Below are 17,925 nucleotides of genomic sequence, written 5' to 3'. Positions count from 1 at the left end.
GAAAGGATCGTTCCCCTTGGTTGTGTCTTGGAGCAGTGGGCATAATCTCAGAATAAGAGGTCACATAATTAAGACAGAGAAGAGGAGGAATTTCTTCCCCCAGAGGGTTGTGAATCTATGGAATTCTTTACCACACAGGGCTATTGGCAAGGACTTGCCCCACACTCCTTCAGACCTCCATCAGTTACCAACATGTCAGGTCAGGTTCCATGGGCAGTGACCACATCAGGACCTTCTAGAAAGCGGGTATTAATTACTCACTGTTCACTAAGCCCAGGACAAATAAAACAAGCCATTCAGGATTGACTGTATTTAATCAAGTGCAACACTGGGTTTTAAAGATGGCGTTGGTGCCAGGACTCTAGGGAAGTCCCATCTGTGGCCAATGCTTCCACTTATGGTGGGTGGGAAAATATGACAAATGGGCAACTGTGGAAGTGTTATGCATTGTAATGAGGTGAGTTTGGGAAGCTTGTCATAATAAAACTTGCTCGAGCTTACATAGAGAAACCCTCCATGAAATTCTTACAAAATTAACACCCAGACAATTTTGGGAAAATTCAGCCTTTAGAATGTTAAGTCATAAATGTTTTGACCTGAGACCATGGTTGTTCAATTGAAGTCTTGTATATTTAGCAGTAGTGAATATTTCAGTTGACCTAGGAGTTCTCAATGTCCTTGTGTGTCTCTTTAATCAATTTTGTCACTGGGTACTTTTCCTTCTTCAGAAGTTGAGTTGCAAATCCATCCCCTCTGGCTTCACCCAAAGTAGCTTCCCAAACACAAGCTGTGCTCTTTATTTCAATGTCTGAGTTAATACTTTCCAATCTTGATAATTGCAGGTGATATTTTTCATCTCCAATATATGAAGCTTATCATACAGGTGTGAATCAAATTAGGAGATAAAGGTTTCTTCATACATGACTGAATGGATTAACTTTGATAAAATGCTAATTTCAGTTCAGATTTATTTTTATTATTTCACATTGATTTCATGAAGCTAGGCTAACCTTCATGGACAGCCGATTAATCTGGCTATTTCAATTCTATGTTTTTTCTCCTTGTTAAAACCATTTCAGTCCATAAAAGTCTCAGGTATTAAAATCAGATGATGGAATTTTTGTCACTTTCATGACAGCACATTAATACACAGAGCTGTATGTCTCCTATCAGATTTCAAGCTACTGAATTAGCAACCATACAAAAGATTTAAAATCAGAGTCATAAAATGCAGACAACACATTTCTGCAATTTGTATTACATTTCAATACACTGGTCAATTTTATGTTCAATTGGGAAGGAGGAAATAAGAAATGACAAATATCTGTAAATGCAACACTGCACATTCCTGAGTAATTTTCCAACTCTAACCATCCTTAGTCAGTGGAAGCTGGAATTCCTGTCTTACCTGTTGAGTGCCTTCCTGAAGTATTCAGGCATGTATCATTATGAAGCAACTCTTACTGTATCTGATAAATATTTATTGTTCACTATTCAATGCTAATAATCTTTAGTCTTATGATTCTGCCTTAACTTTAAACAAATATATTCAGAAATTACCTTTTTGAAGACATTTATTTGTTTGCATTTATTTCTGAGTAAATATTCCCCTTAACCCATTTGTCTACTTACTGTCTATATTAAAATTTTTTTAGTCATTCTTATAAGCATCTGGGAGTATCTGTGGAGAGTTTCAGAGTTAACATTCCAAGTCAAGTATGACTCTTCTCTGTCCATGGCTGCCAGACCTATTAAGCTGTTTTCCAGCATTTTTTGTGTTTGATTCAGATTTCCAGAATTTACAGAATTTTGCTTTCATTCTTCTGCTCATCTTCCTTACATGAAAATTCATCTTGTTGCTCTTCTCTGAATATTTTATTCTCAAACCACATTGACATAAAACAGATTGACAGTTTACACGTGGCACACTTCGCACATTATCAATTACCCTTTATTTATTCCGTGATTATAATCTTTGCATTGTATATTTCAAATGTTTTTCCAAACCCTTACTGCACTTGCGAAGATTAAGTATTGATGGCTAGCAAGGCTTCAAATTGTCTACGATTAAAATCATATTTAGAAGAGATAAATGATTACTTCTGAAATGCTGTTATTGAATTCATTTGACCTCAAAGAGATTTAATGGGATTACATAGCAAGTAACTAACCTGTGTAGCAACATGCTCAATCATGTTATCACACCCAGCATATTAGTGTTTGGAGTAGGCAATAAAAATCAATAGTGAGTAGAATTCTCTTTCCCTGCTCATGCCAATTACATTTACAAAGCATAATTACCGAATATTTCAGTACATCATTACTACCTCAACTTTCTCTACTTGTGCGTAGCTGAAGAACTGGCGCATAGTCTGCTGAATTATATCTGATTTACTTTGTCTTTGTTTAGTAGGAATGTAACTTTTCATCCTTTCATCGTGTTGTGTGTTTTAACTGTGAACTTGAATTTAGTAGTTGGAAAAGGGACTGCAGGCCGCAGTTCCTTTCCGTGGTGGTGGATGGTGGTAATATGAGTTGACTCTGAGGGATGCTGCCTGCATTGCCAGGGGAGGGACTGGTACACCCACAGCGGGCAAGAGACGGAGTGGGCAGAGTTTGGCTACCACAACAGCGAGGCAAGGATACTTCGGAAAGCCAAACAGAAGGCTCTGTTGCAGTGCTGTAATGTCATTGCTGCTAACTACACATACACAGGCAGCCAGTAGCTGTCTTTGTCTTGACATTGACAGCACACAGTCTGATATAAGGTATATAGTGCACCCCCAGTCAGTATATCACCTTGTGTGGTCTGAAATGCACTTTCTGACAGGAGTGGTGGAAAGACATTCAATGCTAATATTCAGAAGTAAATTGGACATACATTTGATAAAGAAATGCTTGCAAGGGATGGGGACTAATTAGAAAACTGTTTCAAAGAGTTGGCACAGGCAAGATGGACCGAATGACCTCCTGCTATGTTGTATGATTCTATGGTTCCATGGCAGGGAGATATCACCAGTCAAATGATGCACTGGAAGATCCTAGATGGACTGTGTCATTGTAAGGTGGTAATGTGTCATATACTCCCTTAGCAATCCTGGCAGGGGATATCCCTGCTGAAATTGTGAATGCATATAATTGGGTCATTCGAGTAGCTCTTGCAAGACATTCCATGGACTTTTTATTACTGAATTTTTAATCTTCTTATTGTTGGCAACAAGCTAGCTTTCCTGATAACTCTCTCTCACTTAAAATGTATTCAACTTCCAGGCATGTAGCTCAGTTGTCCATCAGCAGAACCTAGTACACAAAACAACAGTTTAATTGTAAGATTAGTATTGGAAATGTAACTGCTATAAATTCTCAGTAAAACTGTCAGATATTCAGGAATTGACATATGCTTCAGATGTCATAATTTGTGAGAGATGAACACGTGTGGTTTTATCATAAGCATTTTTACATTAACACAGAAAAGTGTAACAAATGAAATTCTCAGCAGGTCTTCTACTTGTCTCACACACTCATTTCCACGTGTTACTATTTATTTCGATATCAATTAAATAAATTCCACAGTTATGAATCTTAGCTACAACTTAATCCATAAGCTTTATTTCAACTCTAATGGCATCACTTAACATTGGTGCAACCCATCTGATGTGAAAAAATTGGATATCTCTTTAGCCCTTGGCACTTACAGTTACCTATTCAATAGATCGATCTTTGTAGTCAAACCTCTGTTGTGGTCCCAAACTCCACTACGTGGAAGTAAAAGCTATTTCTTTTAAAAATTGCAATGTGAAAGTTAGAGCTGCAACTGAGTATAAAGCTAATTTAGGCGAGACAGGTCTAAATTGTCCAAGGAGCAACAAGCATCTTCAGATAGATGCTCCGCTCCTATTTTCTCCACTGCAAGTGAACTTCTCGTTTCTTGCCACGTCTTCTGATCCCGAGATTTTCAGAAATGTTGTTGCATTGTAAATAAAAATACTTCCTCATAATACTAGATCATAGCGGAAAAGACAAGCCACCCTTCCATTTTATGGTATTAACTGCCAAATTCACCAACGGACTGAAAAACTTTAAAACATTTCAGCAAAATTCCAGTGCACTTGTAAATGATTGTCTGAGCAAATGGGTGATTGTGAAAGATTGTAAGTTGGTGGGGTGTGAAGTAAATGTGAAATAGAAGTGAAGTCAATGAGTAAGTGAGTAAGGTGGCCGGTGCGTTGGGTGAAAGGTTGGTAAGATGGGGATGGGTAGGGTACAATTGGGTGGGTGCATGCAGTGGGTTGTTGAATGTTAGGTCATGAGGAGTTACATTGGTCAGTGTGGAGAGAGAAGGTGTAAGAGGAGCTTGAAAGTTGGGGGGTGAGGTGGTGCGAACTAGTCATGTCAGGTAGGATGGATGGGTGAGGATCAGGATGGGGATTGAGGTGTTCAGGCAGTTCTCCCTCTAATCTGTACAAATGCTTCCTCTGCGATTTCATGTATGTCGCTTGGCACAGTGCGACAATTCATTGACTTCATGTTTGGATGTCGCTGCTGCACACAGACCTCACTGAAATAAAACAATTCAAGGCAGTACTGGGATCAAGATGTTTGTTTGAGGGGTTGTGTGGGTAATTGTGAGGTTTAGTTGCATAATTATCGAGGAAGTAGGCCAGAAACCTTTCTTCTAACATTTCTTGGGAAAAAAACATAAGAACTAGGAGCAGGAGTAGGCCGTGCAGCCCTTCGAGCCTCAATAAGATCATGGTTAATCCTTTTGTGGACTCAGCTCCACTTGCCTGCATTTTCACCATATCCCTTAATTCCTTTATTTTTCAAAAACGAATCTACCTTAGCTTTAAAAGCGATTACTGAAGTCATGACAACTACTTCCGTGGGCAAGGAATTCCACAGATTAACAATCCTCTGGGTGAAGAAGTTCCTTCTCAGTTCAGTTCTAAACCTGCTTCCTCTAATCTTGAGGCCATGCCCTCTTGACCTAGTCTCACCTACCAGTGGAAACATCCTATCTATTTCTATTTTATCAATTCCCTTCATAATTTTATATGTTTCTATAAGATCCCCCATCATTCTTCTGAATTCCAATGAATATAATCCCAATCTACTCAGCCTCTCCTCATAAACCAGCCCCCTCAACTCCTGAATCAACCTTGTGAATCTCCTCTGCATCCCTTCCAGTGCCAGTACATCCTTTCTTAAGTAAGGAGATCAAATCTGCATGTAGTATTCCAGGTGTGGCCTCACCAGAACTTTGTACAGCTGTAACATAACCTCTTTGCTTTTAAACTCAACCCCTTAAGCAATGAAGGGAAAAAATCCATTTGCCTACCTAATTACTTCCCTTTAGAACATAGAACATAGAACAGTACAGCACAGAACAGGCCCTTCAGCCCACGATGTTGTGCCGACCACTGATCCTCATGTATGCACCCTCAAATTTCTGTGGCATCACATTTATAATTTTCCAATCTGCTGGGACTGCCCCGGAGTCCAGCAAATTTTGTAACATTACCGCCAGTCCACCTGCTATTTCTCCTGCTGTCTCTTTTAGTATCCTGGTACGCATTCCATCAGGGCCAGGAGACTTATCTATCCTTTGCTCCATTAGCTTACCCAACACTAACTCTTCCGTAATAATGATTGCTTCCAGGTCCTCACCCACCTTTGTCTCTTTGTCACTTACTGGCATGTTATTAGTGTCCTCCACTGTGGAGACCGATGCAAAGTACTGTTCAATGCCTCAGCCATTTCATCATTTCCCATAACTAACTGCCCCTTCTCACCCTGGAAGGGACCAACATTTACTTTAGCCACTCTTCTTCGTTTTATATATTTATAGAAACTTTTGCTATCTGTCTTTGTGTTTGGTGCTAGTTTTTTTTTACACTCGATCTTACTTTTCTTTATAGCTCTTTTTGTGGCTTTCTGTTGACCTTTAAAGTTTTCCCAATCTTCTAGATTCCTGCTGTTTTTGGCCATTTTGTTTGGCTTCTCTTTCATTTTGATAGCTTGCCTCATTTCCTTAGACACCCAGGGCAGATTACCCCTCCTCTTATAGTCCTTCCTTCTCACTGGAATATACCTTCGCTGAGCACTTTGAAACATTTCTTTGAAGGTCCTCCATTGCTCGTCAACTATCCCACCATAAAGTCTCTGTTTCCAGTCTACTTTAGCCAGGCTCTCCCTCATTCTATCATAGACCCCCTTATCCCAATAGCAGGACCCTGCTATTGGATTTTATCTTCACACTCTCCATCTGTAATCTAAATTCAACCATACTGTGATCACTCCTTCTAAGAGGATCCCTGACTATGAGGTCATTAATTATTCCTGTCGGTTCCTTTACATAGTGTTCAGGAAAACTATTACGGATACACTCATATACGGAAACACCTCCTCAAGGCTACCCTGACTGAGCTGGTTCAAATCTACATGCAGATTAAAAAAAACCATGATAATAGCTGTACCATTTTTGCATGCATTAATTATTTCCTTGCTTAGTGCCGGCCCCAGTGTGATGTTATTATTTGGTGGCCTATAGACTATGCCTATCAGTGATTTTTTCTTTTTGGAATTTCTAATTTTTACCCAAATGGATTCATCCTCATGCTCTATAGAATGTATATCATCTCTCAGCACTGCCCCAATGTCGTCCCTGAATATCAGAGCTATACCACTTCCCTTGCATTCCTGGCTGTCCTTCTGAATAGTCTGGTGCCTCTGGATATTTAATTCCCAGTCATGACCATTCTGCAACCATGTCTCATGATGGCTATCAAATCATACTTGTTCATGATGATTTGTACTGTTAACTCATCAACCTTGTTACAAATGCTACAAGTATTCAGGTAAAGTGCCTTTATGCTAGCTTTCGTACCCCCATGATTCACAACATCTCTAATATCTCGTGAGTTATCCTTCATTTTTGCTTCTCTCATAGTCTGCCTTGAACTTAAACCCTCCTGCACACATGCTAACATGCGCTTACCTTTTCATTTATCATCATGTTTCCTGTTGATTTCCCTTTTCCTTCTCCCCGACTCACAAGTTTAAAGTCCTAATGAGCACCTTATTTATCCTTTTCGTTAGAACACAGGTTCCAGATCGGTTCAGGTGGAGACCATCCCATCGGTACAGATCCCCCCACTTCCAAAACTGATGCCAATACCCCATGAAATGGAACTCCTCTTTTCCACACCATTCCCTTAGCCACGTGTTTACTGCCCTAATTTTTTTGTCCCGAAGACAATTTGCATGGGGCTCGGGCAGTATTCCAGAGATTATGACCCTTGAGGACCTGTTCCTTAATTTCGTTCCTCGTGCTCGATAGTCCCCAAACAGATTCTCCATCCCACCTTTGCCTATGTTGTTAGTTCCAGTGTGGACTACAATAACTGGATTCTCCCCCCTCCCCCCGGCTCCACTATTCCTTCAGGCTGGTCAGAGATAGCAGGCAACACACCATACGGGACTCCCAATCTGGCTTGCATAGGATACTATCTGTCCCCCTAATTATAGAATCCCCTATAACAACCACTTGTCTTTTTTCTCCCTCTTTTTGAATGGCCTTCTGCACCATGGTGTCGTGGTCAGCTGGCTCATCCTGTCCACAGTCCTTTTCCTCTTCCATGCAGGGAGCAAGTATCTCATACCTGTTGGATAAGGTCATAAGCTAAGGCTCCTCAACTCCTGAACGCAGGATCCTCCTATCTGTCTCATTTGCAATCACACCCTGTTGTCCCTGATCACTGATTGGGTTCAGAAAAGATTTACAAGGATGTTGCCACGGTTGGAGGATTTGAGCTATAGGGAGAGGTTGAATAGACTGGGGCTGTTTTCCCTGGAGTGTCAGAGGCTGAGGGGTGATCTTATAGAGACCTATAAAATCATGAGGGGCATGGATAGGATAAATAGACAAAGTCTTTTCCCTGGGGTGGGGGGAGTCCAGAACTAGAGGGCATAGGTTTAGAGTGAGAGGGGAAAGATATAAAAGAGACTTAAGGTGCAACTTTTTCACGCAGAAGGTGGTGTGTGTGTGGAATGAGCTGCCAGAGGAAGTGGTGGAGGCTGGTATGATCACAACATTTAAAAGGCATCTGGATGGGTATATAAATAGGAATGGTTTAGAGGGATATGGGTTGAGTGCTGGCAGGTGGAACTAGAATGGGTCGGGATATCTCATAGGCATGGACGAGTTAGACCAAAGGGTCTGTTTCCATGCTGCACATCTCTATGACTCTATGACTAACTGAAATTTAATAAGCAAGTCAGAAATATCCAAAGTCTCCTCTCCAACATTAACTCAGAAGTAACAACACATTTGAAGGATCCAGGATGCAGAGGATTTACACACTAGAAGTTCAAGCTCCCTGAGTAATTCCCATGGAATAAGTGCATCAAGAGTATAGATGAATACCAAAATATATCTTGGGTCATACATTTGGTTTTCAACTATCCAGAGACTGGAAGATCTTGTCCATTGACTTGTCCAGTAGAGTTGATCAATTTCAAACTGTTTTTACCTTTATTTTCCTGTTAAAAACTTCTGCTTGACACTGCATGGAGAATTGATCTGTGTTGCAATTTTCACATCCTCATGATGCCCCAAAGTGCTTTATAGTCAATATATATCTTTAGGAGCATTGTCATGTTACTCCAATATTCAAAAAGGGAGGTAGGGAGAAACCAGGGAATTATTGACCAGTAAGTCTAACATCGGAAGTGGGGAAAGTTTTTGAATCCATTGTCATAGGACTTTATAGTGGAGTATTTAGAAAGCAGTGACAGGATCAGACAGAGTCTGATTTATAAAGGGGGAATCATGCTTGACAAATCTGTTGGAATTCTATGAAGATGTAACTAGTAGACTTGACAAAAGGGAGCCAGTCGATGCGCTATATTTGGACTTTCAGAAAGCATTTGACAAAGTCCCGCATAAGAGATTATTGTGCAAGATTGGAATGCACAGGATTGGCGAAAGTATATTGAGATGGATAGAAAACTGGTTGGCAGAGAGGAAACAAAACGTAGGAATTAATGAGTCATTTTCAAATTGGCAGGCAGTAACTAGTGGGGTGCCACAAGGATTGGCACTTGGACCCCAGCTATTCATAATATATATTAATGATTTGGATGAGGGAACAAAATATAACTTCTCAAAGAATGCAGATGGTACCAAGTTGGGATGGAGGGTGAACTGTGACGAGAATGCAGAGATTCTTCAGCATGGGTTGGTTGAGTGGGCAAATTAATGGCACATGCAGTATAATTTGGATAAATGAGAGGTTATTCACTTTGGAAGCAAAAACAAGAAGTCAGATTACTACTTGAATAGCTGTAAATTGGAAGAGGGAAATGTGCAGCGGGACCTGTGTGTCCTTGTGCACTAGTCGCTGAAGGTGCTGCAGGTGGTAAAGAAAGCAAATGGTATGTTGGCCTTCATTGTGAGAGGTTTTAGGTACATGAGCTGGGATGTGTTGTTGCAGTTATGCATGGTAAGGCCACACCTAGAATATTGTGTGCAGTTTTGGTCTCCTTTTCTGAGGAAAGATGCACTTGCTCCGAAGGGAATGCAGTGAAGGTTTACCAAGCTGATTCCGGGGATGGCAGGACTGACGTATGAGGAGAGATTGACTCAGTTAGGATTGTTTTCACTGGAGTTCAGATGAGTGAGGGTGGGTTTTAATAGACACTTATGAAATTCTAACAGGTCTAGACAGGATAGATTCAGGGAGGATGTTCCCGATAGTGAGTGCATCCAAAACCAGGGGTCACAGTTTGAGGATTCGGAGTGGATCATTTAGTACGGAGATGAGGAGACATTTCTTCACCCAAAGAGTAGTGAGCCTGTTGAATTCATTACCACAGGAACTGTTTGACGACAAAACATTGAATGTATTCAAGGAGCAGCTAGATATAGCACTTGGGCAAATGGGACCAAAGGTTGTGGGGAGAAGGCAGGATTAGGTAATTGAGTTGGATGATCAGCCATGATTGGAGCAGGCTTGAAGGACTAAATGGCCTCCTTGTGCTGTTATCTTCTATGTTTCTATGTCATGTTGAGACAAGTGGGCATTTCCACTTATAACACTTCAGTGATGATGTCATAGGCTTCTTCAAATCAAGAACAAATATTAGTTGCTCTGGACAACTAGTCCTTATTGTTGTTCCACCCTTTCTAGCTGTACGGTATCCTGCTGCTTCCTGGAAACTGAAGAACTTCAACTTTAAATTACAAATGCCAGCAGGTGGCAATAACCCCCATCCAGTTTTATGCATCTCTACAAGACTTCAGCCTTGGATTCATGCTCAACAAGTTGAATATAGAGTTTTGCTCATGCTCATGCAGGTAAACGTGTATTCCTTGACCTGGCTGTGAGAGTGCTGTTCCAGACATGCAGTAAATATTGATCCTCTACCCACCAGAATCAATAGCATTGTATAACTGCAGTTTAACAGAGCAAAGTGTATGTATTGGTTTTGGATAAGTATCAATCTTAAGAAGATTGTGCATCTGTGCTGAAGTTTCAAGTCTCAGAAGTCAACTTAAATGGACAATCTTGCATTCCCCCGCCATAAATACTTAAAGTTTTGCTACATGCCATGCAACCTCAGAACCACATGCAAAATTTAAAGCCACATCTTTATCAATTTGAACATATTTAGAAGTGATCGTTGCTGAAGAATCTTGGTGCTGTAATTTAGGCTTCATCATTTAGGGAAAAAACGCTCAGAATAAACTTAGTGAAATCTTCAGGTTCACAAAATCCAATCCAGCAAATAATTAATAAATACGCAGACTAATTGGTTTTGAGGCTAGACTTCCCATGCCAGTAAACCACAGTAATCAAACGAATGGTCTTTCATAAATTGACAGATGAGATCGTGTTAGAAAGATCCCCAGATATTTCAATCAATTGGAAAGATTTGGGTAATATAAATGGAAAAGCACAGAAATCTTGTCCATAATTTTGAATCTACTAAAGAATCTTTTTGGATTTTGGTTGAACAATCACAAAGATATGATCAAAGTATTATGCACCAAGAAAGTATCTTTTCAACAGTAGAAATATTTTATAACCTTTTCTTAAAACACTCCACATTACTGGCTGGTTCGAGATGCTATCAACAGGGGCCATTTCCTCAGGATCTGATTCCCACTGATTATTAACGCACACAGCTCGATACAAACAATTAGATAAATTGGACCTTCAATTCTATCCAAGTGTGCAAACTTGCTGGCTGCTGCTCTTGAATGTTAATTAGAATTTTCCAATTCAGAAAAATTCCTAGTCTGATCCAATTGCTGTGATGTTCACTGAGAACTGGTATTTCTCAAATAAATTACAGGCAACAAACCAAAGAAATTTGTGCTATGGCAGCAGATAATTACAACTACATTTTAGCATAAGGGTAAGAAATTCTGCTCAAACGTACTTGTAGTGATTCACGCTGAGATTAACTGCAGTGTGTGAATGGTATTAGCACCCTGCTGTTTGCATTTGGAATTGGGAACAGAGTAATTGAGGCCTGGTATTTTTTCTCATTGACGATGGGTGAAAGAAACATTTAATTCCTAGTGCTTTCAGCTATTTAATGACCTTACATTAACTGTAGGGACTGGTTTGTTTTAAATCAGTTGAGTTGATACCACTTCTAATGTGGGTTGGTCTGATTGGAACTCCTGTTCCTATTTGCTACATCTCTAAAAAAATTAGAAGCTAGGTCACTGTTAAAATTTCAAAACTGAGGTTAATAGATTTACTTCGGGGAAGGGAGTTAAGGAATATGGAAGTAAGGCAGATTCACCATGTTCTAAATGAAATGTAGAGTAGGTTCGAGGGGTTCAATGGTCTACTCTTGTCCATAGGAGCTGGATTTCACAAGTACACCTCCCGAATTGTTAGAAATATGTGCAGAAACAGGACTTTTAAAAGAGCGTTTTATCTAAAATGTTCAGCAAATGCTTGTTCTCGTTTGTGAAAGCCTTGATCTCATATGATCATAACAGAGGCACATTGGTAGGATTTGCAGCCAGTTTTATGAGAAAAACCTGCTCCTTACTGATGGCACTAATTAACTAAGCTGAGTATGTATAAAAAAAATGTAATTAGACATGCAGCTTTGTCTTCAGTCTGGCATTTTGACCTGTTTGTTATTGTCTTCCATTCACTGAAAATGCACTAAAGTGCACAGTTTAAAAAAAAAGTCCCCGTAAATCAAAATGAACTACACAGAGTAATTTGGCTTCATACATTTCATAACATTGTAGTATTTCATTCTTAGAATATTATACTGCTGTGCTGGTTAATTCTTTTCAAGCTTAAAAAATGCTCCAGGGAGAAATTGGCTTCATTCTGCTCTTTTTCTGGGCTTCAAATTTAAGCCATCATTGTCTGAAGGCTGTACATTTGCTTGCGTGGTTCCATTTTGTTTGATTTCTGAAGGTATTATATATACACGTTTTGTAATAAAGTCAGTCATGATATTTTCTTTCTTTACCCTTGTTGTACTGCTCTTGGACCATCTGTGGAATAAAACCCCAACAATTTGCCTTGCAATATATCTTTTAGTTCAAACTTTAAATATAAACCTTGGCTTGATTTCCCAGGACACTATCAGCTGCTTGGAGTTAAGAACTGCAAAAGCAATGTCTTAATATTCACCATTGATCATGTTTGAAGGAAGAATTTTCAATTTGTACAGCTTTCAGCCAGTTATTTTATGATTTTGCTATTGGTACTTATTTAAAAATAAAGTGAGCTTATGGAGCTTGAGATGCAAATATAGGTTAATAGTTCTAAAGCGTCCTTCTAGACCTGCTAACTGAGGTTTCCTTTCAGGAATAATGACCATTTGGATTCATGTGGGCTAGGATTAAGATGTACAGACCTATCTCATGTAGAATCATTATGGCTATCAGATGGAATGCCTTTCGTTCTATCAATCTTAGTACATTTAAACTAAGGTTTTTGCCACCTGAGTCTCACTCAGCAAGAGGAATGCATGATCATAATTCAATGATGAGGATTTCAGATGTATAGAAAGGAAGAATCATTCATTCCATGACACACACTGGTTAATGATGCCAATGTTAATAGCATATTGGTACACTGATGTAAGTGTTATATTGTCTTCCTTCTATCTCTCTTGACATGACAAGTCTTTTAATAAAACTTTGAGGACAACACCCTGGATTCTTATGTCTCCGTCTGTGTCTGAATGGTGGTGGAGAGTTTTAAAAAGACTTGGCAGAACACAACTCCAAGATTTCTGGCCTGCATTCCCTCCTTGTGGGATTGTTATGGCCCTGCCATTAAGATGTGAGGAGTGAGAGCACAGTCAGTGACCCTGCTCTTGCCTCTTCCATTGGAAGGGTGGGATTTCATACCCTCTGCAAATTTGATGGAGATAGGACAAATGGTTGTCCCCTCCTCAGGAAAGTCCTGGACTATTTGGGATGCTTAGACTGGAGTCAGAGACCTTTAGAAAGATGTCACGAATACACAGTTATAATATTAAATATTTTGTTTAAAAAATCTAATTTGGCTTTAAAATGGTCATAGGACCCCTTACAGAATAGTTCCTGAAAGACAAATGACTTCAACTGTAGCCAAAAGCAGAAAAACACACTGTTATTTTAAGTCAGTCAAAAACATCAAGGTTTCCAGGACTATCCATCGGATCCTCAAAAAGTGTAAAATCTCAAAGCTTCAGTAGTGTTGAACAGGAAGCAGGAAGAAAATGACAAGGAATCCCAACATAATTGACTTTGTTTTGTGGAACGAAGAGTGATCAAAGTTAACAGTTGTAGCCACTTTTTGATTGTGATACAATTCAGAGAAAGCACTTTACTGCATCCAAGCGCTGTCACAACTCTAATGACCTATGAATGAGAAAATCCCATACATTTTCATGCAATAATTGATAGTAGGTCTTTGGCATTAATAGACAAGTGAGCAAGTAATATAAGCAGCATTATATTATGGTTTCTCTGCACGTTGATAATATTTAAATGAAAGGAATCCCCTTGAATACAAGGGAAAGAAATCTGGGGGATACGATAGTTAATTAGAAAACAGTTCTGATTGAAAATAACTTTTCCTGTTTTATTTTTCACATGAAGTCTTAGTTTTCTTGACTGACATGTGGAAAATCATAAGCTAAAAACAACCCAAGTGCAAATAACTTTCAATTTACTCTTTCCTTATTAGGTGTTCATCCCCAACGCAATACAAGACCAGAGGGACATTTCTTGGAACCTAACGATATGATTAATTTGGAAACCATTTAATCCATTTTTAAAAATACCCTGTAGTCCAATTTGTTCTTGAATGGCCAATGCACAAAGACAGTACACGCTTTTCCCACCACATGGGTCATTAAATTTGTGATGGAGTTCAGATGTATTAGAGTACTTTCTAAAAATGGAGAATGTTCTCTTCTTCATTCTAGAGCATGGAGAATTGGATGCTAACGTGTGTATAGACCCCTGTGGTTTATTGCTTCAATGTCCTTACTTCTGCTCAGCAGTCTTCCAATATTCACTAAGTACAGAACCAGTGAGCTTTATAACATATAGAGCTACCAGACAGCTGATAAAGGAAGCAAATAAACTTTCAAATTCCTGTTAAAAATAAGTCCAATTTAACAACTCATAAAGCTGTCAATTAATGCTAACTGTCAATCCATACTTAGGGAAGGTCCTCTAAATACTTTTTAATCTCATCAAAACAAACAAGCAGGTGTTTAGAAACACTTTAAGGAAATATAAAGTTATTCAAAGCTCAAAAAACTACCAATTATAGCTGTGTAAACAATACCCTAGAGAGTTGAATCCATTAAGAAAGTTGGAGCTAAGTGAAACGTGTGTAATAAAATTCTATTATGTGCTTGTGTCAACAAAGCCTCCAAAAATTGAATATACTGAGCCCTTTAAGAAGGCTAAATAGATAACCAATCCTAAAACAGAGGAAGTTATAATGTGGAACAAAGAAATGGCAGACTAAATATATATATTTTCGATTCTGTCTTCACAAAGAGGATGCAAATTACATCCCAAAAATGGTAACACAGTCTAGTGAGATGGAGGAACTGAAGTAAATCAGTGTTAGTAGGGAATGGTGTGATGGAAATTGATGGGAGTAAAGGCTCATAATCTACATTCCAGAGTACTTGAGGAAATAGTGGGTGCATTGGTGGTTATCTTTTAAGATTCTATATGCTCTGAAACAGTTCATATGAATTCAAGAGAAGTTAATGTAGCCCTACTATTTAAAAAGGGAGGTAGAGAGAAAACAGGGAATTATAGATTGGTTAGCCTGGCATTGCTAGTGGGGAAAATGATGGGTCCATTATGAAAGATTTAATAACAGAGAACATAAAAAATATAAGTTTGGACAGAGCTATGTTTGACAAATCTACTGGAATTTTTTAAGGATGTAACTGGTAGAATTGCCATGGGAGAGTCAGTGGATATGATGATCTAGACCCCCTTGCAGGGCCTCACGGTCTTGGGATCAGTCAAAAAGAATCACTAGGAGTATGGTCTGTTAAAAGCAAGGTTACCAGTTTAATAAATTAAGGCAGCCTGGCACAGACTTGTGCAGCAACACGGAGGTTAAAAGCTTCTGTGTTCCGTGGAGAAATGGCGCAATTACAGTCGAAAATTACACATTATTTATATGTCTTTTTAAGAGATAGTATAGCCTTAATTACAAGAAAACACCAATCACATGTAATAAGGTGACATGATTTGCAGCAGGTTAATCCAATGATATTTCCTGGGAAAGGGTTCTTAATTTACGTAGTTCACCATCTCATGCTAGCAGTTCAAGGTTAGTTCAAATGCCAAATCATTGTCTTATGAAAATATAATGAAATATCCATTGTTCTCTATTATCTCTAGATACAACCAACTTAGCAAAGCATCAGTTCAAGTTCACAGAGTCAAATCATTACTTGCAGCCATTTTGTTGGTTAACATTTTGTGTTATTTTAAATTGAAAAGCCATTTTGTGGTTAATAAAAATCTACATATACTTGTTGCTTCTGACAACAGCCTAAATTCAAATTTTTGATCCTCAGATGTGGTTTAAATGGACTTGCAGTGGGCTTTTGATAAGGTTCCATATGAGACTAGCATGAAAAGCTAAAACTCATGGAATTGCGGTGGTAAACTGACAATGGATAGAGAACTAGTTGACAGACAGGAAACAAACAATGGGAAAAAGCAGTACTTGGACCCAGATTTTTGCAATATATATTAATGGTTAGATGAGGAAACTAAATGTAACATCTCCAAGTTCACAGATGACACAAAACTGGGTGGAAAGGTGAACTGTGAGAGGGAAGCAGGGATGTTTCAGTGCAGTGTGGACAAATTAAGTGAGTGGGCAAATGCTTTGTGAATAAAATATGAAGTGGATAACTGTGAGGTTATCCACTTTTGTAGCAAAAAGACAGATTGTCATCTGAATGGCAATAGATTGTGAATGAGGAGGTGCAATGAGACTGAGGTATCCTTGTACACCATTCGCTGAAAGTAAGCGTGCGGGAGCAGCAGATAGTGAAGAAAGTGAATGGAATGCTGCCCTTCATTGCAAGAGGATTTGAATACATGAGCAGGGATAACTTGCTGCAACTGTAGCGTGCCTAAGTGAAACGACACCAGGTCTCATTATTTGAGGAAGGATGTGCTGGCTATGAATGAAGAACAATGAAGATTTAGCAGACTGATTCCTGGGATGGGGGTTTAGATTCAGAGTGGTGCTGCAGGTCAGGCAGCATCCAAGGAGCAGGAAAATCGACGTTTCGAGCAAAAGCCCTTCATCAGGAACCCTGGGATGGCAAGGGGTCAGTTAACCCAATTGGCTGGATAGCTGGTCTGTGATGTGGAGTGATGCCAACAGCATGGATTCAATTTCTACACCAGCTGAAGTTGTCATGAAGGTCCTATTTTCTCAACCTCACCTTCTCACCTGAAACATGGTGATCCTCAGATTAAATTCACCACCAGTTATCTCTCTCTCTAACAAGAGTTCAATCTTCTCAGACTATGGTGACTTCACTTTTACCTTACTGGAGATGACAGGACTGACTGAAGAGAGACTAGATTAAGGACAATATTCACTGAAATTTAGAAGTGTGAGGGGGAATCCCATAGGAACCTATAAAACGCTAACAGGACTAGACAGGGTAAACACTTGAAGGATGTTCCCAATGACTGGGAGTTCTGAAGCAGGGGTCACACTTTAAGCATACAGGGTAGTCCTCTCAGGACTGAGATGAGGAGAAATGTCTTCATCCAGAGAGTGGTGAGCTATGGAATTTGCTGCCACGGAAGTGGTTGAGGTCAGAACATTGAATGTTTTCAAGAAGATGTTAGATATAGTTCTTCGGGCTAAAGGCATCAAAGGGTTTGGGGAGAAAATGGGAGCTGGATACTGATTTGGATGAGCAGTTATATTCATATTGAATGGTGGAGCAGATTCACAGCATCAAGTCACCTACTCCAGATCTTAATTTCCATGTTGCTTTGCTTATATTTCTATCAATCAAATAATTCAGCCATCTGGTATGTATGGGCTTTCTTTTCTGACCATTCTTCCGCGTGGCACCTTGTCAAAATCATCACAAAAGGTTATGCACATTGCATCAAGTGGGCTACCACACCAACTCTCCACATTACAATCATAAAAGGTTCAAGAGTCACTGTGACAAGATCTTCCCTTATTAAATCCATGCTGACTGTCTTTGATTAATCTGTGCACATTAAAATGTTATGAATATATTTGAAAGTACAGTGTAAACTACGTTTTTTCCCATCATTGAACTTAGGCAAAATGACCTGAAATTCCTTTTTGTTTTCCCCCCATTTTTAATAATGATACATTGGAAATCCTCCAGCACCACATA

At 39.2% G+C, this 17,925-nt stretch overlaps 2 long non-coding RNA genes across 2 annotated transcripts in view; one reads left to right on the top strand and one right to left on the bottom strand.

The window, feature by feature from the left end:
- The window catches only part of LOC122559545, a 145,493-nt gene that overhangs the window by 121,314 nt on the left and 6,254 nt on the right, over positions 1 to 17,925 (top strand). The gene's annotated exons all lie outside the window — the stretch shown is intronic.
- Positions 2,154 to 17,925, bottom strand: part of LOC122559544 — a 58,170-nt gene continuing 42,398 nt past the window's right edge. The window contains exon 3 of the long non-coding RNA XR_006314454.1: positions 2,154 to 3,300. This is a non-coding gene — a long non-coding RNA (uncharacterized LOC122559544). The remainder of the gene's footprint in view (positions 3,301 to 17,925) is intronic.

Source organism: Chiloscyllium plagiosum, chromosome 19 (genome assembly GCF_004010195.1).
Source record: "Chiloscyllium plagiosum isolate BGI_BamShark_2017 chromosome 19, ASM401019v2, whole genome shotgun sequence".
In the NCBI taxonomy this organism is placed as follows: Eukaryota; Metazoa; Chordata; class Chondrichthyes; order Orectolobiformes; family Hemiscylliidae; genus Chiloscyllium; species Chiloscyllium plagiosum.
The sequence above is the reverse complement of the archived record's forward strand: the minus strand, read 5'-3'. Positions and strand labels throughout refer to the sequence as shown.